Genomic DNA, 14,634 nt, shown 5'->3' with positions numbered 1-14,634 from the left:
GAAGCTCCTGGCTCCCAGCTTCGGATTGGCACAGCTCCGGCCGTTGTGGCCAGTTAGGGAGTGAACTAGCTGATGGAAGACCTCCCTCTGTCTCTGTCTCTCCTCTCTCTGTGTAACTCTTTCAAATAAATAAATAAATAAATAAATGTTAAAAAAATAAATAAAGGGTTCAAACAAATAGTAAGAAGAAAAAAAACCACTGTTCCTCAGCAATAGAGACAAGGGCTGTAAACATTCATCAAATCTTAAAATGTCAATGTCACTCCTATACATTACATTTTTGGTATTCTATTAGTTACCACAGATCAGGGAAAACATATGGTATTTATCCTTTTGGGACTGGCTTATTTCACTAAGTATAATGGTTTCCAGTAGCATCCATTTTGTTGCAAAAGACAGGATTTCATTCCTTTTTATCGCTGAGTAGTACTCCATAGTTAGACCTACTTTTCAACCCTGTGACTATCACATCCTACTTTATAAAGATTCCAGCACAAAAATTTCCAATTTAAAGTACTTTAGGAGTAGGTGTTAAGCCTAGCAGTTAAGATACCTGTGACTATCAGTGGAGTGCCTGGGTTAGATTCCTCTCTCTGGCTCATAACTCTAGTTTCCCCCTAATACAGTCCCTGGGAAGCAGTGGTGATGGCTCATGTACTTTGGGTTCTTGTCACCTATGTGGGAGACATAGATTGTATCCCAGGCTCCTGGTTCCAACCCCAGACTTGCCCCTGACTGCTGTGGGCCCTTGGAAGTGAATCAACAGATGGGAATTCTCTCCCTCTCTCTTAAATAAACAAATCTTTAAAGAGATACTGCAGTGTAATAGTGTCAGCCATCCTCAGGAATTTCTAATAGCTTATCCAAAACAATATTAGAATATCAAAGAAAGTTGTATTATAAAGGATACAAAAATTAAAAAACAAACAAAAATGTAAGGAGGCCAGCATTGTGGCACAGTGTCTTAAGTTGCCATCAGTGGCATCTAATAGAGGCACAGGTTCAAGTTCCAGCTGCTCCACTTTCCATTTGGCTCCCTGCTAATATGCCGGAGAAAGCAGTGGCAGATGGCTTAGGTGCTTTGGCCCTTGCACCCACCCGGGAGGCCCGGATGGAGTTCCAGGCTCCTGGCTTCGACTCTGACCTGGCACAGCCCCATTGCTGCAGCCATTTGGGTAGTGAACCAGCAGATGGAAGATCTTTCTCTCTCTCTCTCTATTACTCAGTCTGCCTTTCAAGTAAATAAATAAGCCTTTAAAAATATGTAAAGGATACAAAGTAGGTTTCCTACATCATTATATCAAATTCATTATCAGGGAAAATTTATACAATTCTTGACAGAATGAATTAAGCTCATGAGTTGAAGTAGTCTATTGTAAACGCACTTCAGGAAGACGTAAGTTTTTTTTTGGTTGTTGCTAAACTCTTGCCAAAGCATACTACAGAGCAGTTGTTTTTCCCCTGTTCACTACAGTCCAACACAATACTCTATATAATCCTTTTGTTTCCCCTTGATACTTGCTAAATGAAAAGTTATCTTGCTCGCAAAGCAGAAAAAGTCCACATAGACTAAACTGGAATACTTCCTACAAATCAGTAACTTACAAATATCATTGAGAACAGAAATAATGAGAGAGTTGTGAAAATGGCAAAACATAGGACATAGAAAGATATTAAGCTGTAGGACAGAACACCATGTATCCTGGGAAATCAAAGTTCATAAAATCACCATGGTGATTTTTTAAAAGATCCACAGAATATAAATTAGAAAAACAGGAAATCCAGATCTTCTTTAAAAACAAAGCAAAAATATTACTTCAAAAATTACAAATAAATTACCCAATATTTGGGAAACAGTCTTAACAAATGCCACTAGCCAAACATTACTGAAACGTCACATATAGATACAAGTATTTTACAGAGGGAGCTACAAACAAGAAGTCATCCTAAGAAATGCAAACTCTACATAAGATGAAAAATAAAGAACTATTATGGAAAAGAAATTTGAAAGCAATCTCCAATGTGCCTCATAATCTATAGTCTAGGGCTACCATAGCAAGGCAAAAATATTCATGGAGAGAAAAAGATGGCAGTCTCGTCTGCAAATCACAACCAAGAAGGCATGATACTCACTGGTAGATATGCCAAGGCTTGTGAATACAGATATATTAATACATGCCCGTGAGACTACTTTAAAAAGTTCATCAAAAATAAGCTTAAAAGAAGCTAGCTTTGATGCAAAACATTGTGAAGTCCATGCAGTTTTTTAATAATATGCATTTTTCTATGAATACCTTGAAAATCCTTCATATTTATGGATTTCACAATGTTTTGCACCAAAATAAGCTTATTTCCCAATTCCAATTTTTTTCTTTAAAGATTTATTTCTTTCAAAGTTGGAGTTAGAGAGAGATCATCTTCCATCTGTTGGTTCACTCCCCAAATGGTCACAAGAGCCAGGGCTGAGCCAGGCCTACGCCAGGAGCCTGGAACTTCATTCGGATCTCCTACACGGTGCAGGGGCCCAAGCACTTTGGCCATCTTTTGCTGCTTTTCCAGGTGTATTAGCAGGGAGCTGGATAGGAAGTGGGGCAGCCAGGACTTGAAACAGCACCCATGTGAGCTGACCTGCTATGCCGTAACATCAGCCTCCTCAATTCCATATTTCCACAAACTTCCTGAAGGCCCCATGTGTACGTGCATATATGGCTCCAGAATCCCCCATTCATAATCCCCATACACACCCACACCCACACCCAGAGCAAAAGAGACGCTTTACAACATTGAGATCAAATTACTTGGGAGGAAAATTGCAGCTGTCAGGGAAAAACTTCTGAAGGAAAAGATTATATTATAGTGTTAACTCCTACCCAGCAACATCAGAAGTTCAAAGTAAATTAAAACTCTAGGAGCGAAAACTGGGCAAGGTTTGAAACCGTGGCTTTAGATTATAATGTGGCCTAAGGAGCTGTGAACGTTGAAGCTTCCAGTACAACAGCATATGGCTCCCAGCACTCCATAGGCGATCAACAAGTTGGGGAAGGCCAGTCTTTCACATCTACACACCACTGCACAGCTGAGAAAATGCCTTCACTTTCAGTCCTCAACAGCAACCCGGGTGGGTCGCCTGACTTTCCCACAGCTTGCAGTTTGGTAAGGCACTCTCGTGCACACACTGCCTTGGCTACTTCACAGAGGAGACGAGGAGGTTGAGTCACTCCACTAAGGACAATCAGACGGGACGCGAGGGGCCTGCGAGACTGCAGGACTCCATTCAGTCAGCAACAGACGCTTCCAACCCTTACAAGTTCAAAGTGCAACACTCCGGGGAGAGCCACCTCGGACAGCTAAACCAGACAGGACCGACCTCCGCCCCCTCCAAGGCGGGGAAACCGAGGCAGCTGGTAGACAAATGCCGAATCTGGAGTCACGCGGCGGGTGTCGCGGGGATGGGCTCGCCCCCATCTCATCCCCAGAGAAGCAGCTGAGTCCTGTGTCTGGGACATCTGGCCGGGCTCCAGAGAGACAGGAAAGAACCCTCGCCAGTCCCGCTTCCTTCTCACAACTCTCCATTCGGGCTTGCCTATCAATGGGGTGGGCTTTTCCCCAGGACCGCCCGGAAATCCCCTCTCCCCAAGATCCTTACCCAGTTGTTAGCTTGGGCCTCCGGAGTCTGAGAATCCGCTAGCTCTGGTTCCCACCTCCTCGCCCCCTCTCTCTGCGGTGTCCCTCGACCCCAAGGCGTTTGTAAATCTCCCCACGGCAGGTCTGCCTCCCACCCATGCCACCCCAACCGAGAACTCCACAAAACGAAACCCTCCCAAACCGTCCTATCTACCCCCTCTGCCCCGGAGCCCCTGAGGAGCGCCCCCAGCAGCAGGAGCCTCCGCAGGATATACCTGCCCCTCACCTGGGCCCCGCTGCCCACAGCCACCTCAGGAGGAGGGTAACCTCCGAGAACCTCCACCAGTCAATACAACCCCCCCCCAAAAAACGGGGAACACCCTCTTCCAGGAACCTCCTCAGGTGCCCTCAGCGCGGGCCCTGGTGAAGGCTCTGCCCAGCGCCACCCTCTCCTGGAGCTCTTCCAGGAGTCTATTCCGACCCCACTCAGGTCTCCCCGCCCCAGGATCGAGCCACCGTTCCCCTTCCTCACAGACGTTCCCAGTCCTCGGACTTCCTCCCGCCCCGCGTTCCCACCGGGCTTCCCAGAGCAGCGCAGCTGGACTGTGGCACTGACTTTCTCTAGCTTCCAGGCCCACCAGAGTGAAGAGGCAGCGGCAGCGGCAGCGGCACGACTCCTTTGTGACAGGTCCGAGAGAGCGGTAAAGATGGACGCGAGGCCACGGCGCTGCCATTACGCGCAGGGCCCACCCCCGCTTCGTACCGCCCCGGCCCTCCCTCAGTCCCCTAGGAAACGCCCCTTCCTCGGTGGCAATCCCTCTCCCTGACAGCCAATCATCTTTCAAGAGCCGTGTCACGTGATACCACAGCCGGGCCCACCCCCGAGGCGTGAGCTGGCCAATCGCCTTGCTGAACAGTGAATGGGCCAATCAAGCCTCTCCATTTTGCTGTCGGGGCCTCGGATTCCCATCGGGATCTTGGGGAGGAAGAGAGCCGTGGATTGGGTTACGCCGCCGGAAGCGGGGTGGAACTTTGTTGTGGCGGTGAGGAACAGGAAGCCCCGAAGGGTCAAAAGAAATACAAAAGCAAAGGCTGTTTTTTTCCTTTTTCTTTTTTCTTCTCACTCTTCTCTCTCTCTCTCTCTTTTTTAAAGAGCGAGCGGCCTTTGCGGCGGCAGTTTAGGGTGGGCACCGCCGAGGTGAGGGAGTCTTGCCTCCCGCGCTCTAGTAGGTGAGTGTGGCCTGAGAGCTGGCCAGGCGGCGGAACCTGGTCTTCTCTGAGGACGTGGGGAGCTGCTGCGGCTGATGTTAGGGTTAGAGCCAGGCCTGTTCTCAGCCCACGCACTCGCCCAGCGTCGTGAAGTAGCCAAGGCTGAGAGTTCGCGGGGTCCAGCTCCCGAGGGAGCCCGCCGAAAGGCATCTGGGTGGTGAGGGGAGGTTCCTCGACCCTCGGGCCTGTTTGTCGGCTTAGTTCACTTGACTGCTAGGAGGGCCCTCCCGGGCCGGCTGTGTGCCAGAGGCCTCGGAGCGACTCCAGGCTCCTCGGGAGATGTTCCCGGTTGGCGGCGGTTGAACCCCGGACCTCACCCGCAGGATGGGAGATAGCGTGTACTGGCTACTGTGCTAAGTGCATTTGCTTCCAGTAGAAGCCTGCTGTGTAGACAACTTAGAGGAGTAAAGACCGTGAGAAGGAGCGTCTTGTTTGAGACTCGGTGGCCCTTGGTGAATGTTAGTTCGCACAGGGGAAGAGGGGAGACCCATCCGTTCACATCAGTTTTTTAAAAATTTATTTTAAAGACAAAGGTACAGATAGAGGGAGGCAGCGCGGGGCGGGGGTCGGGGGATAGATATCCATCCGCTGGTTTACACCCCAAATGGCCACAGCAGCTGGAGCTGAGGTGATCCCAAGCGCCGGGGCCAGGAGCTTCTTCCAGGTCTCCCACGTGGGTGCAGGGGCCCAAGGACTTGGGCCATCTTCTACTGCTTTCCCAGGCGCCTTAGGTAGGAGCTGGATCGGAAGTAGAGCAGCCAGGACTCTAACCGTTACCCATGTGGGATGCTGGCGCTGCAGGCTTGGCTCTGAGCCGCTGCGCCAGCCCCACAGCAGTTCTTTAAGGGTAGCAAAGACCGGATCTTCTGCGGCCCTCTTAAGATTGAGAATCCCTGGAGCCTACTCTCAGGTGGTCTCACTGAGGAGGTCTTGAGTGGGACCCGGGAAATCAGGTGCAAAGCCGGTGCAGGTTCCCCACTGGGAATGACCTCTTGGGTTCCAGTTGTGAGATGAGAGTGGCCCGCTCTTAAGTTGATGTGTCCACAGGGACGCCATAAAATGGCGCGGAGGACACTGCTTCTAAAATCCTTGAAATGAATCTGTGTGGGCTCTTTTTTGATACAAGGAATTGAGCTGAGATAAAGGCAGCTCGTGTATCTCTCTGATAGGGGTTCTGAAAGTACAGGCTGCCTGATTATCTTTCCCAGCTGAAGGCTTCCTGCCTTTACCCAAGGGAGATTCTTCGTGGTTCTAGAAAGGTAGACCTCTGTCAGGACCACTGGCCTGGTTATCAGTCGCGTTCCAAGAAAGTCAGCCTGCTGCTTCAGATACTGAAAACTGCATAACTGGTAAATAAAATAATTTAGGTACATGGTTCAGCCATAGGCTCAGTCTTAGTGCAGTTATGCCTCTCTGGCTGCTCACTTCAGCGGTTTCACCTATTAATAAGTTTTTTAACCTGCATTGTCTTCATTCTTAAACAGCTGTTTCACTCTAATAGAGTGCGTTTTTAAGATGGTCTTTGTTTTTGATTTTGCGCATCTTCACCATGATGGATCCAACTATGATTTGTTTCTGTTCAAATTCTTTGGTATTGGGCTTCTTGAATCTGTGGATTAGTGTCTTTCATTAGCCATTTCGTTTTCATATATTGCTCCTGCCATGTTGTCTCTACTGATTTAACAGACTTTTCACTCTGTTCACTGTGCCTCTCACTCTCTATTTTCTCGTAAATATTCTGGATAATTTCTTTAAAAATGTTTAACTTACACAAATGTACATATTTGTGGGATATAGTGTTATCAAAACATGTTTAAAATATGTAAGAGTCAGATGAGGGCAATTGGAGAATTCACCTCAAATATTTATCATTTCTTTGTGTTGGGAACTTGGAAAATCCCCTCTGTAGTTGTTCTGAAACAGTAGTTATTCTGCTGTACTATAGAACATTAGACGCTACTCTTCCTGTCACCTGCACCCCTGTGCTTGTCACCCATACCCTTCATTTACACCCCGCAGCATCCCAAGGATCTGCTAACCCTTATACTATTCTCTGCTTCTTTGAGACCAACATTTTAGCTCCCACATAAGAGTGAAAGCCTGCAGTGTTTGTCTTTCTGTGCCTGCTTTATTTCACTTAACATAATGCCCTTCAGTTCCTTTCTTTTTTATGGCTAATTGAATAATTTCTTCATAAATTATCTCACTTCAGTTTGTTTGTTAAATTCATCCTCTGAAATCTTAAATGCAGGTACTGTACTTTTTAGTTCCTGAAGTTCTATTTGTTTGTCACTGTTTTACAGTTTTGTATTCTGAGCTGTTAATTTTGAGGCTTGATTTCTGTTTCTTTAAACATGGTAAGCATAGTTGCTGTATAATGTTTGCTTAATTCTGCTGTCTGAATTTCCATCGGATCTATTTCTGTTGTCCGTTATTCCTGCCGTTTTGCCCCCCAGTTCACCTTAACCCTAAGGGTGTAGTCCTTTGGGGCAAGTTTAAGATGGAGAAAGAAGTGGTTATCACACTTCATACCTTGAGTGGACTCTGGGCTTTGACTTTTGTTTCTATTGCACCAAAATTGTACCTTTCTGGTCACAGAAATCCTGGATGAAATTCACTTTGACCTTTTTCTCTCTCTCACTGTCCACGCTGCCTGTCAAAAAAAAAAAAAAATTCACTTTGAATATTTCTGGTTCTTACTTCCTCTAATTTGTCCAAATTCTTATACTAACCTTTTGCTTTTCTATTTGTTTACCTTTTTTTTTTTAATTCCAGGTGGCTTAACAAAGAAGTAGAGGATTGGTTTCCATGACCCAATCCACTGTTTCTAGACATGAATTCCTTCCCCTTCATTCTGATTTTAGAATGTGAAATTTGTGATTTCCAGAACTCTTAAGTTAAAAATGATTTTTTCATATACTTAAAACCTCCACCACTTTTCACGATTAGTGCCATAGCCCTTGTCAACATTAAGCTTCCCTGTTTTATTCAAGTCTTTTCTGAACTAATGTATAGCTTCTACTCCTCTGATTGGTATTAGCTCAGTCTACTTTTCTTCAAATTGCTTTTATGCCAATTTTATCTCTTGCTAAAGAGAGCCTGTTTGGTGTCTAGCACTGTGACTTGCACACAATAGGTCTTCTGGAAAGATTTATTTTAGGGGGGAAAAAAAGCTGAGTTGGCTTTCTGTGGTTAGTGTAATGCAAAATCTTTTTTTTTTTTTTTTTTTTAAGCGTAACAGTGGCGTCACATAAGGATAGAATGGGATAGGGGAGATGGAGTATGATTTAGTGTGTGGGCTAGGTTCTAAAGCCAGCCCAGATGGCAAAGTAGTGTTTGAAAATCTCTCAGGGAGGCACCATGTTGGATATAGAAATACCAGCACTAAAAAATTGTAACATGGCAAGGTTTTCCTCTAGCTTTGGAACAAACTACTGTTTTTCTTCCTAGGAGCCCCAGATGAAGCAGTTAGCCTGTATTTAGGAAGTTACAATATGTTACAATATGTAGAAAATATGACTAGTATTAATCATACATAGTGAGTGAAATTTTTATGTTCTGAGAGGCACGTGTGAACTGGGGAACTGAAGATCAGCTAAGGGAACCAATATTTAAAATAGTTCTGTGTTTTTCAGTGTGAATAGATAAATTCAGAGTAAATACACGTATAGTGAGAATGCTCTTGTGCTATGGAAAGATCAATACATATATATATGTATATATGAAACTTTTAAAAAAATTTATTTATTTGAAAGAGTTACAGAGAGAGGTGGGGAGACAGAGAGAGAGAGAGAGAGATCTTTCATGTGCTGGTTCACTCCCCAAATGGCTGTGACGGCTAGGGCTGGGCTAGGCTGAAGCCAGGAGCCAGGAGCTTCTTCTGGGTTCCCCAAGAGGGTGCAAGGGCCCAAGCACTTAGGCTATTGTCCACTGCTTTCCCAGGTGCATTAGCAGGGCGCTGGATTGGAAGTAGAGCAGCCAGGAATTGAACCGGCACCCATATCGGAGGCCAGCATTGTAGGTGGTGTCTTTACCAACTATGCCGTAATACCAGCTCCAGATTTAACTTATTGCATATATTTCTTAGATGCCTAGGTTACTACAATCTGCTTATAATAAACATTTTAAATATGGGTTAAATTGCTTATGTAGTCTCATTTTTAGATTTTTAGTCTTTGCTATTGGAATTTATTAAATAAGTTTAGTGTTAGAAGATTATTTTGTCAAGTCAAAGAACACTCTTAATAATTGTCATTCTCTGGACAAGTTTTATAATATAGGAAAAGCTGACTTGATCTAAATCGCTACATCTTGGTGGAAGTGCCTTGTGGCCAGAAAGCAGTCTTTATTTGGAATATAGTTCAGTTAGCCAGATGGCAGATTCTTCTTAGCTGCTGCCCTACGTTTTGAAGTTCAGTGTGATTTAATATCAGGGAAAAGCATTGAAAAGCAGTAAACTGTATTTACTGACAAACGAAAATGGATTGCCCTGTTGTTTTTGCTACCCTAAGTAAATCCTTAGGACACCATAACATAGAAATCTGATTCTCCCTGGTGTATTTTTGCATGGATAATCTATCTAATTTTAGAATTAGTGGGGTATGGTGGCCAGTGATGTAAATACTTAAGTAGTCTGCCATCACAAAATTCAATTCCATAGGAAACCAGATCCCATTAAGTTGCATCATGGCACTAGCTAAATGAAGTAATTTTTCAAGTCAGGGATAGCAATTATTGGGGTGGGGGAAGGGGCTCAATGTTAGTTTTATAATTTAAACTTGTGTAGTGTAATATATAAGACACTGAGCCTATTGCATCCAGCCAACCTGGAAATTAAATACCAGAGTCTCCAATATAAACACAGCAGCACAATGTTTAACCATTACTTTGGCTTGACATATAAGAACTTTGTTTTCTTGGATGTCAAGCAAATTGGAAAACCATGGTTTTTTGATTTGTGCCAGTTTTAAGATTTCAGGTTTGGACAGAGTGATGTGTGATATGGTTTTGGTTTTCCATGACCCTCCTATTTGAAGGGCTGAAATAATCCTTTTAAAGATAATGTAACATTCACTTTGATAATTAAACTTGAGTCACTTTGAAAAGAAGCAATGTGAGTGAAGTTGACAGCACTTATTCTTTTTAAATGGAACACAGTGAGGACCAAATAAACATTCCCAGTCTATTTATCTGCATCTGTGTATCTCTGCATCTCTACGTGATTGTTGTTAGATCCCCATAGTCCTGGCCTGTTTGCCTGTCTTTTGTTTTTAATTAGCAAACAAGGGAAGAACAAGAGACATGAGAAAATTTAGCTAGGCAGTAGTAATTAGAAGTCAACTTAAACTAATTTTCTAACCCTCTTGTTACTTCTAGAAGGAGGTCAGTAAGTTGTAGGTATTTATCACCTTTTTCTTGTAGAATAAACAACCAGTAAATGTTGGTCAAAGAATAATACATTGTGCAGCAAATATTTATTTCTCAGAATAAGTGAGCATTTTTAATCTGTTAAAATTAAAGGGAAGTAGGGAGAGTTATTCTGGAAAGATGTCATAGGTTATGTAACATAGTAAGAGTATTTCATGTTTAGCCTTTTTATTCCAATGGCACAAGTCATGTAGTGTTTGAGTAGAATTGTCTATGGGACATTGGAGCTTCAGTAAAACTTGTTTAATGGCACCATTGTCTAAAGCTTATTGGACAATACATAGGAGTGTACATGTGAGGGCATTCCTTCCTGCTTGTCTTCAACTCCTTCTCATGATTGGTCTATTCAGTAAGCATTTATTATATACCTAATGGATGCAGACACTATGCTAATAATCACTGAAGATACAAAGAGCTGTTGGAACAGTGGTAGGTGGAAAGGTGTAACGGATACTGCTATAGTACTCAGAGTTATGGATGGCTCTAGCGAGAACACAAAGAAAAAGTACTAACTTCTCTAGAAGGACTTGGGAATTTTAACAAAGGAGTGATCTTCAATCTGAATTTGGACAGATGGAACAGGAATTTGCATGGGGTAAAAATGAAGCAAGGACATCCTTGACACAGGGAACAGCTTGGTCAAAGCCATGCGTAGAGAACTGTGACCAGGTAGGTCAGTACGCTCTCAAGTGTGCATGGAGAGATTATTGAGAGTGAAGTGAGAAGGATGGGAGAAATGAGACAGGGTCATGCTATGGAAAAGGAACTTTACCCTAGAGCAAGTCATGCTGAATGAACCCAGGGGCGATTTTGCTCCATAGAGAATTTATGGCAATGCCTGGAGAGATTTTTGATTTTCAGAACTGGTGTGGGAGGGTGGTTGCTACTGGCATCTAGTAAGTAGAGGCCAGGAATGCTGCTAAACATCCCTCAGTGCACAGGACAGCCTGCATTAAAGAATTACCTGACTGGAAATGTCAGTAGTAGTGAGGTTAGAAACCTACCTTAGGGACAGTAAGGAGTCTTTGAAACATTTTAAATTGGATGAAAATGATATGGATTGAAAGGAGAATAAAATAGAAACAGAAGAATGGGATGAGGCCCTTAAAAGAAGGGGTTAGAAAAAAAGGGACCCTTTCCTAGAAATAAATTGGAAAAAAGGATAGATTAAAAAGAGATTACTATGGCTTGGAACAACAGAACTTGATTACTTGGTTATGTTAAGGAGTGCAGAAAAAAGAGGTCTAGGTGCTTGTCAAGGTTCTAGCCTGGAAACTGGATTGCTCCATATCCGTGCCCTTCAGTTTGACCTCCTACTTTACTATTCGTTTTGCTAATTTATTGTCTGCACTCTTCTCTGGTGTAACTTGTGTAGCAGTACTAAGTATTAAAGTTTATTTTTGTAATACCCATGGAATCTGGTGTAGTGCTGGATGCAGAGTTGAGCATGATGCTACATTTATTTCCTTCAAATTGAACAACTGTAAAATAGTGCACTAAAGGGAAAATGTAGGGTTATCAAATTATGTATTATAACTTGGTAATTATCTTTTTTTAAAGCCTTTTAAGTTTTTTCTTTTTAATTTTTAAAATTTATTCTTGAGGCAGAGAGATACACATAGAGAGGGACAGAGAAAGAATGCGCCCATCCATTTGTTTACTCCCCAGATGCTCAAAACAGCTGGGGCTAGGTCATGCCAAAGCCTGGAGCTCAATCTGGGTCATCCAAATGGATGCCAGCAACCCAATTACTTGAGCCATCACTACTGTCTCCCAGGGTCTATGTTAGCAGGAAGCTGGAGTTAGGAGCTGGAGTCCAGTGTCAAACCCAGCTCTGATATGAGATGTGGGTGTCTTAACTGGTGTCTTAAGCTAAACGCCTGCCATGGTAATTATGTTTGTTAAAATTAAATATGTGTATGTGTGTGTGTTTCCTAATTTCTCACAGTTTGATGTGATCCCTTTTCCTTTTAAAATGTCATAGTTATTTATGTCACTGATTTATTCCTCCTCCACTCCTGGAGTGCAGACAGTATTTCTCTCCCTCCTGTAGCCTGTCCAGAGCTTAGCAGTTTGTTGTAGTAATAGCAAACCTTGCAAAGCATTTTAAAGCTGTGCCAAACACTGTAGTAAGTGCTTTATGTGAATTATGTTGTTTTGTCTTCACAAAAGCTTTATGCTGCGCAGAACAATTTTGATCCTCATTGGTAAATAGAAACTGAGTGAGGTAACTGTCGCTCCCCCTCTTCGTGGAGGAGCAACACTGAACCCTGCCTAGGCTTCATATCCGAGTCACGGCACCATTATGTCGCTCCCCCTCTTCGTGGAGGAACGACACTAAACCCTTCGCTGTTCTTTCGTCTGCTCGGCCCTCCCCGGGTTTGCTGCTGGTTCTTCCCGGGTTGGCTACTGTCCCTTCCACCTCCGTGGAAGGGCGGTTCCCCCTGGCCACTTTCCCCACTTCCGCAGGGGAGCGGCACACCACCGGCCGGCTCTCTTGGGGGCTGCACAGGTGTTCCCTTAGATGTTCCCCTTAGATGTTCCCGGTGCATGCCGTCTCTCTCCTCCTTTATAGTCCTCCTCTGCCAATCCCAACTCGGCTGCCCACACGCCGAGTACGCTGCTCTCCTCCAATCAGGAGCAAGTCCTACAGTTTATTGGCTGAACTGGAGGCAGCTGTGTAGAAGCTGTTTTCTTCTCTCCCAGCGCCATATTGTGGGAGAGCAGATGCATAGAATAAGTCTTAATTCCAGTAACTTAGTCTAGTCCGAGTTGCTCCCCACAGTAACCAAGGCTCAGAGGAGTTAACTGACTTGTCTGATGTCATATAACTGGTAAGCGGTGGAACCAGGGTTTGAACCAAGCTCTCTGTTGGCTTTATCACTACCTGCACTCTCTCTTTGACAAGGAAGCTACAACAGAAGGTACTTGTTTTATACTGGCTCAGTTAGATTAGAGTATGCTGAAAGGTATCTAAGGTAAAGCTTTCTAATTGACAGTGAAGTTTTGAATCCTGAAAAGACCTGAATATTTCTGAGAAAGAAATGTTCTGAATATTATCTAGAATACTTGGGAATATGGCCACTTGTTTTTCAACTTTTTCTGTTCTTTAACCTTTGCTAATATAAAAAGATGACTGAATAAGTGACCAGACAGCACTGATGGCATTGGAGGCAAAGAGGGAACAACATGTGCTGAAATTCTGTGGGATGAGGACCTATAGAAGAAAATGAAAATTTAGGAAAGAGGTGGATAAAGCAGTCTGTTCTAATCTGGTCGGTCTCTCTCTCTCTAAGATTTATTTATTTATTTGAAAGAGAGAGAGAAATCTTCCATTTGCTGGTTCACCCCTCAAATGGTCGTAATGGCTGGGGCTGGGCCAGGCTGAAACTAGAAGCCTGGAACTCCACCTGGGTCTCCCACATGAGCACAAGGGCCCAAGGACTTGGGCTATCATTTGCTACTTAGGTGCATTAGCAAGAAGGTAGATGGGAAGTGGAACAGCCAGGTCTCAAACCTGTGCCCATATGGGATGTGGTATTGCAGCTGGCGACTTTCTCCGTTTCACCATCACACTGGCCCCTCTTGTCTCTCTTGAATGCACTGATATTCACCGCTATGGGTAGCCATGTAGACTGGCTTATTTATTTTGGGATCAAGGGAATGGCAGGGACGTGACATTTGCTTTGAGAAGGAGACTTTTCAATGTTTTGAGCTTGTGACTCTTTTCAGGAAATCAACCCATTGATAACTAATGAGAATGAGTTTCTTTGTCAAATTCTAAAGCCCTTTTAATTTCTTTTTAAATGCACTTTTGTTTATTTTCATTTGACAACTATGATTCCTTGTTTTGTCCCTGTATGTGAGATGCTAATAGCACAGATAATCTATTTGCATAAAAGGTGAATTCTAACAGTTAGTAGAAAAGATTGATGAGAAAAAATGTATAATTTTCTTGGAGTCCTATATATTTGTCTTTTTCTAAAAGTGATCCATAAATGCTATAAAAATTTTGTTTCTGATTAAAATTAGAAGCTCTTGGGACGAGCATCATGGCATAATGAGTAAAACCAGTACCTGCAATGCTAGCACGCTAAATGAACTCATGAGAAAAGAGAGTTATGACTGATAGAGGGTAAGAAAGGGAGACGCTGAGAGTCTAATATGTCTCTCCAATCTGTTAGAGCTCTACGTAGTTCATTTTCTCTTCCAGGGACATTTAAGAAATTGCTGGCTGTTGTTTCTTAAGAGGTTGTTATGTAGAACTTGAGGAATTTTTGGCATGCTCACAGAGACTGCATAGTTCTGCTTTTG

General features: G+C 43.6%; 2 protein-coding genes across 10 annotated transcripts in view; one reads left to right on the top strand and one right to left on the bottom strand.

Annotated features, from left to right (window-relative positions):
* RSPRY1 (ring finger and SPRY domain containing 1) overlaps nucleotides 1–4,455 on the bottom strand; it is a 49,997-nt gene extending 45,542 nt beyond the window's left edge. The window contains exon 1 of one of the 5 annotated variants that reach the window (XM_008257327.4): nucleotides 4,241–4,455. The gene's annotated coding sequence lies outside the window, so the exon portion shown is untranslated. Of the gene's footprint in view, nucleotides 1–4,156 lie in introns of all 5 variants that reach the window. The other 4 variants (XM_070061956.1, XM_070061955.1, XM_051846799.2 and 1 more) reach the window with 4 other exon arrangements.
* The window catches only part of PSME3IP1 (proteasome activator subunit 3 interacting protein 1), a 31,782-nt gene continuing 21,543 nt past the window's right edge, over nucleotides 4,396–14,634 (top strand). Inside the window, exons 1-2 of one of the 5 annotated variants that reach the window (XM_051846804.2) lie at nucleotides 4,396–4,667; nucleotides 4,778–4,854. The gene's annotated coding sequence lies outside the window, so the exon portion shown is untranslated. Of the gene's footprint in view, nucleotides 4,855–6,127; nucleotides 6,243–10,893; nucleotides 10,990–14,634 lie in introns of those variants that run through there. The other 4 variants (XM_051846805.2, XM_070061957.1, XM_051846806.2 and 1 more) reach the window with 4 other exon arrangements.

Source organism: Oryctolagus cuniculus, chromosome 18 (assembly GCF_964237555.1).
Source record: "Oryctolagus cuniculus chromosome 18, mOryCun1.1, whole genome shotgun sequence".
NCBI lineage: Eukaryota > Metazoa > Chordata > Mammalia > Lagomorpha > Leporidae > Oryctolagus > Oryctolagus cuniculus.
The sequence above is the reverse complement of the archived record's forward strand: the minus strand, read 5'-3'. Positions and strand labels throughout refer to the sequence as shown.